Source organism: Pelodiscus sinensis, chromosome 10, assembly GCF_049634645.1.
Source record: "Pelodiscus sinensis isolate JC-2024 chromosome 10, ASM4963464v1, whole genome shotgun sequence".
NCBI lineage: Eukaryota > Metazoa > Chordata > Testudines > Trionychidae > Pelodiscus > Pelodiscus sinensis.
Genome location: NC_134720.1, coordinates 45,524,306 through 45,540,350, shown reverse-complemented (window position 1 = coordinate 45,540,350; position 16,045 = coordinate 45,524,306). Strand labels below are relative to the sequence as shown.

The 16,045-nt window shown below is 40.4% G+C and overlaps 1 long non-coding RNA gene across 2 annotated transcripts in view; it reads right to left on the bottom strand.

Moving 5' to 3' along the window:
• Nucleotides 1-771: 771 nt before the first annotated feature.
• Nucleotides 772-16,045, bottom strand: part of LOC112543929 (uncharacterized) — a 94,779-nt gene continuing 79,505 nt past the window's right edge. For both annotated transcript variants that reach the window (XR_012906314.1, XR_012906313.1), the window contains 2 exons: nt 3,090-3,229; nt 772-2,124 (listed from right to left, as the gene is read on the bottom strand). This is a non-coding gene — a long non-coding RNA (uncharacterized LOC112543929). The remainder of the gene's footprint in view (nt 2,125-3,089; nt 3,230-16,045) is intronic.

Sequence of the window (16,045 nt, the reverse complement as noted above, 5' to 3'; positions counted from 1 at the left end):
TCACAATCAACTCGTGGAACTCTTTGCCAGGAGATGGTGGAAAAGCCCAAACCATAAAAGGGTTCCAATAAGAACAAAATAAGTTCAAGGAAGATAGATCCATCAATGGCTATTAGCCAGAATGGGCAGGGATGGTGTCCCTAGCTTCTGGGAATGGGCGACAGGGGGTGGATCATGATGATTGCATCTTCTGTTTATTCCTCCTGAAGCACCTGGCATTGGCCGCTATTGGAAGACATGTACGGGGCTAGAAGGACCTTTGGTCTGACCCAAGTATGGCCATTCTGATGTTCTTATATAGAGCTAAAATGTATCTGTCTCCTTGCTGTAGCCCACTAGAACCCACTCCTCTTCCAGAGATGAGACAGAGCTCAGGAGTCCTGACAGGGTCTCTCTATCTCTCCACAGAGTTAGTAACATAATAAGAGTACACATTACAATTTTATGGCTAACAGTGTCCCTTACGTGACTTGCCACAAGATGTCAGAATATGTTAGAGTTAGGGCAGAGTGAGTCTATGTTTATTTAATTTTCGTTCTTTTATATAGGAATTAGACACAGTGCTCCTGTCAGCTAACTGCTAAGTTGTCTGGCAAAAAAGTAGAGTTTTTCCATACCTTGGTAGCACCCTAGATAGAGATGATGGTTCTCCCATCCCCATTTGGTGGTTGGCTTGTACTGAGTATGCTTAGTAACACTACTGAAGCCTCTGTCCTTGGTCTGCCCCACATGCTTTCACTCTCCTCTCCCCCCCTCCCCCCCCCCCCCGTCATGGCATGCACAGGTCTCCCTCCACCCAAAATCTGAAATGGCATCCCTGCCTGTGCTACATGGACTTTTTTTTTCCAGGCCTTCACCTTACTACAGTATCTTCATTGACTTACAAGCCTTTCAAGAAAACTGAAGCGGGGGGCAGGACTGTTGCATTTTACTAAGCACAGTCCCAAAGCTTTGGTATTAAAAAAGCTCATGATACCATCTACATGTTTTGTTAGTCTATAAAATGCTACCAGACCATTTACCCTGATGATGGTGAACTAATAAGAAAATATGTATAGCCAAATTTCCAGCAATCATCCAAAAATGCACTCTACATTCACATGTGAATAAGCTTCTCTTTGCAACTGGGATAAACAAAAGGTTTGTCTGCACTGGAACTAGACCTAAAATTTCCTACACAAGAGCATGTCTACACTAGGAAATTATTTCGAAATAACTTATTTTGAAATAACTCCCCAAATAACTAATTTGAAATAGCGTGCCCACACTACAGGGATGTCTCAAAATTTGTCTGAGGCAGGCTCCCTTATGTGGACGTGCTACATCAATTTAGCGCTCCAACAAACACTGGGGAGTAATTACTTTGAATGACTCTGGGGAGTAGTTATTTCAAAATAGCAACTCTGATCAAACTAGTGCACTAAACTTAGCAATGTAGATTTGGTAATCATATCTGAAACCCTAAGTTCATACTCAGGGTGGCTAGCCCTTTCTACCATGCTAGCTCAATCAAAGCTAACACAAGTATGTCTACTCAAGTTTGAAATTACACCATTTGAATTAGTGGAGACATATCTTGGCTGTGCAAACCTCTAATATAGTTGCAGATATTGTGAGTGCCATTTTAGACACAGAGCCATTTTTTTAAAAAATGGCCTATGCAAAAATGCACCTACAGCACACAAAACAATCCACATACAATTTCAAAGATCACTTTTGAAAACAAAATTCACAAAGTGAGTTGTGAAGCTATTTAGTGGATGCATTTCTAAACAATTTTTGTGGACTGCAGTTTCAAACCCTTTTGTTTACTGATGCACTGAAGAAAAAGTACTTGTCTGCTATTGAAATTAGCAAAGGAAGGAATAGTAAATGCCAAGACATTATCTTTTGTACCTATCTTAGGATGGATAATTTAAAAGTTGAGATTGTAATGCTAGTTTATTTTGAGTGTAGTATTATGGATATAATAAGGCCTTGGGGTCTTGACACGCTTACATAAATTCACCCACATTAAAATTTCACACATATAGGGCTCAAATTCACTCTACTCAGAAGATGAAGAGAGTATAAATAACCCACAAAACAGAATAGGTGGCATATGCTGGCTGCCATTGCTGGAATCTAAAAAGAAAAAGTGATTGAGTCAATTCATCATCAACCATATAATGAAGGCCTGAAGTACCAATGTTACAAGAAAACATTTATTGACTGTGCTCCACATTTACACTGAAATAGCTCAGATGAGTAGGAATTTGACCAGTTTCATCCATTTGTTCAGGAGCCACTAGGTGACATGCATGCTCACCAAAATAAAAGGCTTATTTGAGGCAACAAAGTACTCAGTGTAGTGTGAAAAGTAGTTTTAATGATGAATGAAACAAACTCTTGGCCTGGTTTTGCCACATGAGTGAGCTTCAGATTTGCCATTGTGTAGCTGACCTTCATATACTGTGATAACAGAACTGGCAGCTGTCATTCAAAAAGCAAATGGGAGCATAGGCACCAACTTACCCTTTGGTCGGAGGATGTTCGACCCCTTTCACCCAGGTCCCAACTCTACTCCAACTCCTTTCCCCCAAGTCCCTGCCTATTCTTGCCCATGTTCCATCCCCACCCTAACCCCATTCTATCCCTTCCATCAAGCCTCTGCTCCTACACCTCCATCGCCCAGCCTCTTCCCCACCACCTCACCCGAAACCACCTGATGCCCACTCCTCCCCTACCCTCTCAGAGCTTCCTCTATGCCACTAATCAGCGCAAAGAGAGGGGAGGAGGTTGGGAGTTGGTCAGCGGGGCCACTAATGGGTGAGTGCGATGCGAGGGGGGGCTAATTTTTCCCTGTTGGAGCTCCAGCCCCAGAGTACCCATGGAGTTGGTAGCACCAGATGGAAGTTGTTCTGGGCCATGGAGACAAGAATTCTAGTATAAGGAACCCATACTATACCAGATAAAGTCAGATAACAATACTAATGTTTAAACCCTTATCCTATTTATGAAAGCTCCAAGAAGCTATTGTTACTGGATGAAATTAACCCAGTATAGAAAGGGTGTAAAATGCCTTAATTGCAACTTAAACCCAGCTTTACCTCAGAGACTACAGATGTCCTTTTGAAGGCCCTGTGCACTGGAGTGAATTTCACCCATTCATGGAAGCTGTCTTGGCAAGGAACGTTGTTGTTTTGGAAATTTCCATCCCCAAGGTAAGTGCTAAGACCTTTGTGCATTCCTAGGGGATACATAAATACAAAAGCTTTGTAACACGTTTTTGCCAGTAAATGTGATCGGGCAAACCATGTAAGAGCTATGCTTGAAAATACAGTTTATATTAGATATATCTTTTTAAATCTGACCGCAATGTGTCTCTTTCCAAAGTGATCCCCAAACTGTGTTAGGAACTGGATTAGCTAGAATCACTTTTCAACATAGTTTAATCACAATTCCTTAAGTCATTTCCCAGACAAGTTTGATCACTGACTATGGCCTTAATAGAATGGCAGCAGTAATATCTTGAGGTATAGCTTAGAGGTGCTTTCTAAGTCATACTAAACTGAGAACTTCCTGGTTTTTCTGAATTTGTGACTTTTTCTGAGAGAAAGAGAGAAAGAGCAAGTTGGAGAGGGATTTAACCTTTTGCTGTTCAGAACAAAAGCAAAAATTATATTAAATTATGCTAGGGATCAATGTAATTTATTTCCTTTGTTTCTCTTACATGATTGCACTTTTTAAATATATTAGAGGGATAAATACCAGGGAGGGAGAGGAATTATTTAAGCTTAATACCAATGTGGATACAAGAACAAATGGATATAAGCTGGCTAGTAGGAAGTTTAGACTTGAGATTAGACAAAGGTTTCTAACCATTAGTGGAGTAAGGTTCTGGAATGGCCTTCCAAGGGAAGTAGTGGGGGCAAAAGATTTATCTGGTTTCAAGATTAAACTAGATGGGTTTATGAAGGGGATGGTTTGATGAGGTAACATGATTTTGGTAACTAATTGACCATTCATTATCAGTGGGAACAGGTCAATGGAGGGATTATAGGAGTTACTAGAGAACTTTCTCAGTGTCTGGCTGATGAGTCTTGCCCACATGCTCAGGGTTTAGCTGATTGCCATATTTGGGGTCGGGAAGGAATTTTCCTCCAGGGTAGATTGGCAGAGGCCCTGGAGGTTTTTCGTCTTCCTCTGTAGCATGGGGTACAGATCACAGCTGGAGAATTCTCTGCATCTTGGGGTCTTCAAGGTATTTGAAGGCTTCAATATCTGAGATATAAGTGAGAGGATTATTCTGGGAGGGGTGGGTGAGATTCTGTGGCCTGCACTGGGCAGGGGGTCGGACTAGATGATCATAGTGGTCCCTTCTGACCTTAAAGTCTATGAGTCTTGTGTCCTACTAGCTTTCCCCACCTTTCCGTTGAAAAGATTTTTAGAAAGCAAGGTAACAATTTAGAATCTAACATTGTAAGCATGCTGGTGCAAGCTCCAACTGTTCTGTTAATCCTTCAGGCTGGCTATATTTCTATTATAATATGCAACATGTATATTACATTTTAACATCTATATTATTACATATATTGGTCTATTCTTAGTTCTTTTAAAAAAAGTAAGCTATGTGTTTCAGTGAAAGGGAACAGCTCTGATATTATACTATTTTAAATTAAAATAATAAAGATTATAATTATTAATAACGATTGTGTGCAAGCACTGAAATCTAATTAGAACCAGCCTCAGGGATACTACAATAATAATTGCTAACAAGTGTGTACCACTCCATTTTTCTTTCTTTAAGTTCCTCTTTGTGCTGCAATCTTCAGTTGAAAATCTTCCACACAAGGCAGGTCCTTAGTGTATTGTGCATTAACTAAGGCCCAAAGTTGTGACTTTTTATTATTTAAGAATTTCCCAGGCATCAAGGCCTTTTAGAAAAACCAGAACAGAGGACTAACAGAATAAAACCCCAAGATTTAATGGCTAGATTTCTTCTACAGTCTGAGGACATTCACAGCTGTTCAGGCTTTTTGCAAAAAGATACCACTGGGTGCAGCTAAGCCAGACTTCCCCTTTTTCTCTTTCTGTGAATGAATGAATTAAAAAAAATCAAACATTAAAATATGCTATGATGTGCTAGATACAATAGTGAAAACAGGGAACTTGATGGAATATAACATTGCAATTAATGGCTTGGGCAGACTATGCCCCAGTCTCACTCCTGTGCCCAACATGGCCCAGTCCCCCCACTGTGGCTACTGGACCCTGCTGTAGGCTAGTTTCCCCCTCCCCTCAAAGCGTGGGGAGGCCGGGCAATGCAGGCCCAGCCCTCTCCTGTCTCAGAGTGTAGGGATGCCAGGCAGCCAACCATAGAAAGTCAGAAGCAGGAGGTGGACTGGGGGTGGAGCGGGAATAGGGCCACACCTGACTGTTGGGGGAGGCTTAATGTTCCCCTGCCTCTCATATCTGCAGCCAATGTAATTAGATAAGTGTTTTATACTGAAATTGTGGTTGAGTGATTATGCTAAACAAGACAGTTCAATATACATTTTTAAGTTAAATTAATAGGGTTTTTTTATTTTTAGAGCAACTTTTGTGTTCAGAAGAAATAATTTTACTTTTAACGTTTTGATGTTGAAAACATGTTCTGTTTTTAACATGCAGACACAAGGTAGAGAAGAGATAGGATAGACAAGATGGATGAAATATGGCTTTTGCCACAACACCTGCCCGTGTGGCCAATAGATTTCACCAGATCTGAGGCAAGGTGGGGGGGGGGGGGGGGGCGGATTTGGGGCCTTGAAAGGGCTAGCCTCCCTCAGTCAGTGCTACCCAGTATACAATGCCCTGGGCTCCAGCAGTGATTTAAAGGGCCCAGGGCTCCAGACACTGTCATTTCTGCTGTAGCCTCAGCAGCGACCAGGAGTCCCAGGCATTTTTAAATTGCCAGGCCCCAGGGCAGCTGCCTCCTTTCCTTCCTCCTCACCCTTATCCTCCCTACCCAATACCCCTCACCCTGTTGGAGTGCCTAACATCTGCTGGTTAGTTGTGACTTTGTTAGGGCAGTTATTGTATTGGATTTTTTTTTAAAGATAAGGCAGATTTGCATGGATGCAATATGATTGATTTCAGGATTTGATGAAATGTCAAGAGAAAAAGATAGGAATAGGATAGAAAGAAAGAAACAGTGGGGCACAAAATACGAGATGGGTTGGAAATGACCATATGATGTAGGACTTTACGTGCCTTTGCAGTGATTGCAGTTAAATCTCTTTTCTGGTGGGCTGAGGCCTGGCTGTCAGGATAGTATGGGAATCTTTGGCACTCACCAGTGAAAACAGTTTTTGAAACAAGGGCTGGGCCAGATGGCCTTCCTCCGCGAAAGAAAGCCCTTTAGATGAGCTAGTCAGAGAGATGATCTGGGAGGAAATGAAGATGTGAGGAGTTGAGCTGGGATGCAATGTACCGGGATGTGGAAGAGAGAGCTGAACTGAACGAATAAAGTTTTTCTGAAAAAGGTTTGGTTTTTTTTTTGTTTTATTTGTTTTTAAGAAATCCAGAAAGCAAAAAAGCGGGCAGCAAAGTTTATTCCCCTCATTATTTTACTTACTATTCGGGCTGTTAGACTATTTTAGTCTAACTTTCAATTCTACATTATATTAACATAGCTTTGGGGGTTTGATTTAGCTTTTTTGTTTTCACTTTTTACAACATTCAGTGTTGCAAAAGACTTCTTTTTCATGGTTATTGTAACATTTTATGAACTTTTACACATTTTTTTTACCTCTCAGCTTACAATAGAGGTACATTTTTTAGGTCCAGTTGTCACAACTGTCACCTTCTCATTGGTCCATGCGATCATCTCCAAGAAGAGGAATCAAGGTGGACCTCCCAGCAGAAAGAGGATAAAATGGCTTCTCTCTTATCACATTGCTTCCCAAAAGCTGACAACACTTGGAAGGGAAAAGACTAAAATCTTGGGCCAGCAACCTGGGAGTCCTCCTGGTGGATGACCTATCCATCTTTGATAAACACCCTTAACCATACCGTGTCTATTTTCCAGCTCTTCAGGTTGCCTGCTAGCATGCTAGGGTAATAGTCATGTGAGTGCTTCGCTCCACCTGTCTTTGCAATGTTAACTCAGGCTGTGAATACTAAATGATAGCTGAGCAAAAATATGATAAGCAACACACAGACTTCCCTGTGGATGACTACCCAAATCAGTCTATTGACCACTGCCTGAAACTGAATACTGAATTAGTAAGAAAGTACACATGGTTGTATATGTGCTTTAAAGATTGGCACAGAATTACAGTGTGTGTCCTTGTTTTGTAACAAGCTCAAGTCAAGATTGTTATAAAGTAGCTTTGAAACCCAACAAGTTATTGCTTTTAACTAAGATTGTAGAACATTGTACATGTACCTACCAATGGTTTCATAGTGCTGATCAAGTTCTAGATGCATACTCAAACCAACTATATGAGCCTCTTCAATTGCACTGAATTTATATAGTATGTTAAATATAGGTGTTTGTTATAGTCATATCCTGGGGCTAATAATATATTGTGAGGAATTAACTTTAAAATGATTAACTACTTTAGATCCATTGGAAAGGAGATTTTGTTGAATTGGCATGGAAGTAATTGACCAACTTGTCTTGTGATTCAAATTGGATTGTTTTTCCTTTCTTACATTAGCAATACCACATTTGATAGCCAATGGCACTCGGGTTTTCAACTTTCCTGACCAGAGGCCACTGCCACAATTGGCATCCAGATCATCCAGTTAGTAAAGCTGGCAACCATAATTGGCACAAGTGAGCCCCTATTCTGAGGGACCATTAATCACAAATCTAAATGGTCAAATTCCCAAACTCATGATGGAGTGTGTTATTTTCCTTTATAGTTTTGTGATTTGATTCTCAAAACTTGAATATTTACTTTGAACAATTTTCTTGTTTGTTAGCCAAATCATAGTCCAATACTGTTTTTACCAGGCAGAGTCCACACTACAAACTATGAAGAATATGTTGTTAAACTAGAGAGAGAGAGAGAGAGAGAGAAGAGAAAAAAAGAAAGAAGGCCCAAGGACTCAAAACAAGTACTACTAACCAACAACAAGAATTACTTATAATGGCTTGTTTGCAGAAGGAATGAGCTAACAGCACACGCCTACTATCAACAGTAAGAAGGAACTGAAGGTTCAATGGGTCAGGTCTGTCCTTATGCTCTTAGCGCAAAGCATAAGGGATACCAAGTCACAGGTGTGGTCACCCCTATGAGTACCACTAGGGAAAACTCTCTGGCATTGATGCACAAGACATCCACCTACACCTAATGCAATGGACATATGCGATCACTCAAAGAAGAATCTCAATATCAGTTATTTTGCCAATATCAGCCTTATTTGTCTCTCATTAAAGTGAGGATGACGCTTTTCATTATTTAAATGGATATTGGATTGGCCTGATTTGATGTTAACTTTGCCTGCTGAACTTTTTCAGTGATATTTGTGGGAAAAAATTGACCATTAATAGTAAAAGACTACAGATAAAACATTTAAATTCAAAGTGTCTCAAAAACACTATGGGCAATTGCCTTGATATAGATATAAACTGCACCTCACCCAGTACCACTGTTAGACACAAAAGTGCATAGCATACATCATTAGAGCCTTGCAAATCTGCTGATATCCGTGGGTATCCACATCCATGGATGTGGATATGTCTCACTTTTACAGAAGTGGATATAAATTTTGTATCTAGAACCCTGCAAATATGCAGTATCTGTCGGTATCCACATCTGCGGATGCAGATATCCATGTCTCATTTTTGCAGATACAAATGCAGATGCAGATAAAAACTTCTGTTTCCAGGCAGGGCTCTATACATCCTCCTTCAGTGAAATCATCAGTCAAGAGGTTAACATATGGTGTCAGTTGCTTTATAGTTGCAGTCTTCAGTTAGATAATCTTGTTCTGAGTAATCATTTGGCTGCCTGTATTGCTGAGGTCTCATATTAACTGCAATCAGGTTAATTATAATGAGGTGGAATCTGGCCACTTTGTCTTTTTTCTGTCTTTCTCATATTGTAAGACTAGGGCTACATCTAGACTGCCGCTTTTTATTAGCAAAAGGTATACAAAATGTGCTCCGCCATTTGTATACCTTTTTCCAATAGTTTTGTCAGAAGAGGCTTTTCCGAAATTTGGCCCACCAACACTGGGCTAAATTTCAGAAAAACCTTCTCTTTCAGAAGAGCCCTTCTTCCTTGTGGCACAAGGAAGGCAGGGCTTCTGAAAGAGCACAGAACTGCTCGTCTGCAAAAAATGTCAGAAGAGCAGGTGCGTTCCCTGGACGTGGCAGAGTTTTTCCAGGATACTATCCCGGAAAAACTCCATAGTCTAGACATAGCCTAAGAGAACGGTGTTTTCCACTTTGGCTGTGTCTAGACTGGCAAGTTTTTCCACAAAAGCGGCTGCTTTTGCGGAAAAACTTGCCAGCTGTCTTCACTGGCCGCTTGATTTTGTGCAAGAGCACTGATGTACTTTGTAATGTACAAAATCAGTGCTTCTTGTGCAAATACTTTCACGCTCTCGTTCGGGCAAAAACCCTTTTCCGGAAATGCTTTTGTGCAAAAGGGCCAGTGTAGACAGCTAGAAACTGTTTTGCGCAAAAAAGCCCTGATGGCAAAAATGGCGATTGGGGCTTTCTTGCGCAAAACTGCGTCTAGATTGGCACGGACGCTTTTCCGCAAAAAGTGCATTTGCGGAAAATCATGCCAGTCTAGACATAGCCTTGGTGTCTATTTGATAAAATCAAAAAGGGATTCATGATGCACTTATAAGAAAGCAATTCTGGTGAAAATTGCAAAGCTTACCCTATTTTTTTGCTTGGTCTCCTGCATCCCATTACATTAATGCATAGGAATTCAGAGCCTTATGTCTTCAGAATACAACCACTTTTTTTATTACTTCATTGTACTGATATCAACTGCTCTAAATCAACTGTCTGCCATGTTAAAAACTGCATTTGCTGATTCCACAAAGCACCTAATTGCTCCAAGATTCATCGTTTTAGCCCTAAAAATTGTTGGTGTTCTAAGCTACAATTTGCACAACGCTCCATCATTTTCCATTCCTACTAGTTCTAGCCTATATTAATAGAATAATATCTCTTGCTCTGGGCTTTCCACTGAAAAGAGCTCCTGTGTGCAGCATGTGAAACATTAGTTAAGATAGTGATGAAGAAAAGTTTAGTGTCAGAGACAGAATATGTTAATATACTATCAAAAAGTGGGACTCGAAGGAATTAGTGGGAAGAGTTGAAACATGGGAGAAGAGAAATGTAAAGGCAGAGAAGAGACAGCAGATGAAAGGGGGAAAAGATGAGAATAAAAAGAGAAAAATAATGGGGAACAGCAGACAAAAATAGAAGGGGAAGCTAGGAAACAGAATAGCAGAGAAAGAAATGAAAACTTTGATGAGGAAAGAAGGGAATATGTGAGTGTGAAAGAATGGGAAAAGGGGGAAGACAAGAAAATAAAAAGGTATGTGGCAGGTGGGGAAAGAAAAGACAGAGAAGTGATTAATAGTAAACAGGAAAGAAAGTGATGGTACCAGAGTAGAAAGAACAGAGAAAATGGAGTTGATCAGGGAAAGTGAGAGAGAGAGATGGCTAATGGGACAAAGATAAAAGCATTTGGGAATCGATGGGTATTTGTGAGGATGGCCATGACCTACAGACATTTTTGTTTCGTCACTGTCTAATGTATGGCTTGTTCCTGGAAACTCGTAGGCTATGTCTAGACTGGCCCCTATTCCAAAATAGCCATGCTAATTTCCAACTTTGGAATAGGGAAATCCGCGGGGGATTTAAATCCCCCACGGAATTTATATAAACATGTCCGCCGCTTTTTTTCCGGCTTGGGGAAAAGCCGGAAAAAAGCGTCTAGACTTGCGTGATCCTCCGGAATAAAGCCCTTTTCCGGAGGATCTCTTATTCTCTTATTATCTCTTATTTCCTGAAGGTAGGAATAAGAGATCCTCCGGAAAAGGGCTTTATTCCGGAGGATCGTGCCAGTCTAGACGCTTTTTTCCGGCTTTTCCCCAAGCCGGAAAAAAAGCGGCAGACATGTTTATTTAAATCCCGCGGGGGATATTTAAATCCCCCGCGGATTTCCCTATTCCAAAGTTGGAAATTAGCATGGCTATTTCGGAATAGGGGCCAGTCTAGACGTAGCCTTAGGCTATCTCTACACTGCTTTTTGGGGCCCACAGGAGTGAGTCTGATGGTGTGGGCCAGCAGACTTGGGATAGTGGGGTTAATTGTATGCTTTGTTCACAGTGCTCAGAAGTTGGGGCACATGCTGAAGCATGGGCTCTGAAGCCTAAGGAGGGGAGTGGGTACAGTTAAGAATTAAACAATAAGATAAATCTCTAACCTTCAGGTCCCTTCTTTGTTGTCTTGGTAAGGTCCCTATCATCAATCCTCCACCAGCAAGAGCTCCTGTGGTGCTCCTCAGGAGCATGACAGCTCTGGGTTACTCTTTTTAAGTTCCTCCTCCAATCTGTGGAAGCTTTGCAGGTACAGTGGGAGGGGGATGCCTGGATTCAGAGTATCTCTTTAACCCCTTTCCTTCCAGTGTATAGTTTGTGAACCCCCTCACGGGACATAAGAGAATGCCTGCATGAATCAGATTGCAGGATCTGGGCCTTTCAAAGGATACATAAATGCCCATTGGATGGTATCATTTAAATTGTATACCAAATATTTTTAAAATTGCTATTAGTAGTCATAGTATTACTGCAGTGTCTAGGAGCCCGAGCCATGGTCCAGGACCACACTGTGTTCTATGCAAACACAGAATAAAAGATGGTCTCTGTCCCAAGGATCTTACAGACTAAGTAAGACAAAAAAAAACCCAAGAAATAAGCAGTTTTATCAATAAATGTTATCTTATTTCAAGTTAACATAAGGACATTGCTGATCAAAATATTTCCATAAAGATGAAGTCTGTGATTTTTGCTACCTACAAGAGTTCCTCAGGGGCAAAAAGGCCTAATGACCCCAAAACCGCTACACAGGAGCAATTTAGGTCTCCACATATATAACAATTTCCATTACAAGTGCAATAAGGGCTGTATCCTGCTGTAACTGAAACATTTCCCAAGTCTATCTCAGCTTTTCAATCCCTGTAATTTTTCATTAGATCAAGAGTTACTCATTTGTGTTGGCAGTAAAGAAATTCCAATTTGAACTGCCTTGTATCTTCAATAGGAATTTTCCCAAAGTGCAGAAATAAAAATGTAAAACTTTGCTGTGTTTCATTACTTTTATTCTTTTGAACATTGCTTCTCTGAAAGCTCTGTGTGAAATTATTAGAAGACAGGTTTTGAAATGCTTGTGAAAGTAGATGCATATATGGGGCTCAAAGGGCCTTATTTAAAAAAGAAATTTGCCAGTTACCCAGATCGCTGGTTGGTTATGCCCATTCAAGGATACAGAATCCATCATTCGTATGATTATTTTTACATCTGAACTTTTTTTTATACTAGATAGATTTGAAACTTTCAGGGTCATTTGCCCAGCATGTAGTGGAATGTCCTGTGCTATAGATTCCAATTAGCAAGACCATGTTCAATGGTCTTGTACCACCAATGCTGTCTAACTGCTTTCCACTTGGCTTTATATGTTTCTTCTTTGTTGCAGCTGCAACCAGGTCTATCCACCCTTTGATGGAAAAATTTCAATTACCCCAGGGAGAAGCTTTTAGCTTTATTAAGCATTGAAGTCTATACATTTGTTCTTTAGTTGAAGATCAGTTCAAAAGAAGAGTTTCTGAGGAAGTAATCTGATAAATTAGGATAAGTCTTGTGGACTTTCACTGCTAATGTTTTTCTGTAATCTGAGCCTAAGAATCTGCCAACTCAATATACTGTTGAGCATTTCTTTAACATTTTTAGCCCCTGAGAGATGTTTCTTACACTTCTTTACAAGTAAATGGCTTTTTAGTGGTTGTGAGACTGCTGTGCTCTTGGCATAAAATTGATGTCACAGAAGACTGGATAGCTCAGGCACTATGTGACAGGATACAGAGCAGTTCATTAATTATGTTCTAGCTTAGGTGGACACTGAGAGAAAATTGTCCCTATTGTTGGCCATATGAATAAACTGGTGGTTTCAGTTCTTAGCTGATATCTGTCCATGTCACTGCAACTAATTTAGGTAATCTCAGAAGAGAAACAAAGGATGGGATACACATGGTGGCTGAACTACCTTCATGTTGTGAAGGTGGGCCTGCTAGGACAGTATGGTGGCAAACTGACATGGAGAAAAGCTTGTATTACTGCTATGTAAGCTATATCTCTTCTCTAGATACAAAGAGAGCTTCCCTTTCTAATGCTGTCAATCTTGTACCTTCCCTCATCAGTGCGTTCATTTATATAAATAAAAGAGGCTGTCACTTATATTTTTTAGTGTTTGAAAATTCCACAAAAGTTACACGTCAGTGATTTGAAATGGAATCCTTCATTATTGCCCCTATCTTGCAAATTAATTTATTTCTGCATTTGAAGTCCTAAATACCTCTTGAGAAAGCTGCACATATACGCTAACAATCTACCCATAAAGAGCAAACATGAGAGTTAGAAATTTAAAGAAGATAATCTTTTAGTTGTACGAAAATCCTGTCATTCTTGCTTTGCTGTTGTAAGCTTCACATTATAATGCTGCCTCTTTTTTCCTCCCTTACTTCAGTAGAGGTTCAATTCTTCCTAACTCATCCTGTTTTGAGTGATGGGGGAACACAGACTCATTCTGACATGCCAAGTACAGTTTATTGTTAACATCATCCTATTAATCAAAACAACTCTAGTGTTATTTAATGGAACATATTCTTGTAGCATTTCTCAAGAAAGAGTGTGAAGGAGAGACATATGTAACAGAGGAAAGAGTTTTCAAAACTTGGCATCCCACATGTGTGTGGATTTATGAAGCACTCTTTTTTGTTTAATAGGTGATAGCAACGATTAGCCCTGGTCTATACTAGGGCTTTATTTTGAAATAATCCCACTTAGGTAATTTGTAAGTAGAGCATCCACACTACCAAGCCCATTATTTTGAAATAAGGGACCACTTGTTTAAAAATCTGTACTCTTGCTTTTCTCGGGGAATAACGCTAATTTTGAAATAGTTATTTCGAAATAGTATTCGTGTGGATGCTCCGGTGCTGCTATTTTGAAATAACTAGTTTGAATTACTCTGAGAGTAATTACCCAGTGTTCCTGGGGCTCTAAGTTGAGGTGGCACATCCACATTCATGGAGCCTGCCTCAGACTTATTTCGATGCTTCCCCGTAGTAGGAACATGCTATTTTCATTTTGTAAAATCGGAAGTTTTGAAGTTTAATGTAGTTATTTTGAAATAGTTTCCTAGTGTAGACATGGCCTCAGTTTCAAGCACAGGTAGTAGAATTTACCCAAGCAAATGCCATTTTCTAGAGACAATACCCTTTTTAATTGTTCTGAAAACACACAATGATATACCCTACACTGTTCCAAGACATCAGACTACTACTACAAAAGGACTTTGAAGTTCTCTGCTGCGCAGTGGTCTCTTACAAGCCCTAATACCACTTAAGAAATGCATAAGCCATGTGCTGTCCCTCTGATAGGTATGGATTTCACTCATTACTAGTAATTAAATTTGTCACAAATAACTCCCTGCAAAACAATAAATAAATATAAAATAAGAAACCTAAAAGTTGTTTGGTCTCTTTATCACCAGTTCATGAAACCTAGGACAGAAGAGAAATAATTAATCATATACAAATTATGTTTACATTTAAGTCCCTCCAAAGATGTTTAGTTGGCACCAAAGCTTATTCTTCTCTTTAACAAAATGAAATCTGTCTTACATAAACTATTAAAGAGTGATTCTGCTCTGAACAGGGACTCTATAAAAACTGCCTCTGAGGCTCCATATCTATTGTCTCAATGATTTCTATACAAAATCTGATTTGTTGACAGACACAAAGATTTATTTTTCTAACTGCTGTCTCTGCAAACTCAACCTGGGATCTGCAACTCCATTTGGGTTCTTTCCTTCTGATGCATCCTCACCAGAAATAGAGATTCTGCATGTCATTTCAGGCTCACAGTTCCATTTGCAGAACATCTATTTCGGCAAATATCAGACAACCTATGCAATGTCCTTCCCTCTAACATACATTTGGACAGGAGTAACTGACTGAAACTTCATTAGCAAAACATTCTCATGATGAGGCAAAAAAAGGCACAAACTCCAGCCTAGTCCCTCTGAGTTGTGCTGTTCCCTGCAAGGCTAACAGGTGTAAAATGTAGTACAAATGCATTATTGCCATTAAAGTCAGCTAATAAGACTCAGCACTTTGTCCACAAAAAGTGGCAGTCTAGAGGGGGATCTGTCGAGAAAGAAAGCCTGTGAACCTCCTTTCAGGAGGCATATGGGATCTGTCGAAAAAGGCTTTCTTTCTTGATAGATCCCCCTCTTGACTGCTGCTTTTTGCCGACAAAGTGCTGAGTTGGCAAAAATGGCAGCCATTTTTAATGCAAATTAAGCACAGGATATTTAAATTCCAGCTTCATTTGCAATGTCGACCTGACTAATCTGCATCCTTCTGCCGACAGAGGGATGCAGTCTAGACATACCCTCAGGGGCACTGACCATCACGCTGGGCCTCTGGCCAAGGTTGGGGGGTTCCCCAACTCCATGCTCCCAGAAGGGGCAGGGCTGAGGGCAGCCAGACCTCCATGCCACCCAGAGCATGGTGCACCTCCTTTCCCCAGCCCTCATTAGCAGTGGCATTCACCAAGAGCTTTGGGCCCCCTTGAATCACAGGCCTTGGGGCAACTGTCCCCTTCCTACCCACAACGTCAGGTCTGGTATCCCTTCTGTAATAGGGTGGCTAACCCTAATAACATAGGTGGGAATGCATGGTTATTTTGCTGAATCACACTAGGTTCTCTGTCTTATAGTACAAGGTAATTTCTGCTGAATCATGCTGGCAGCTGCTGTTAA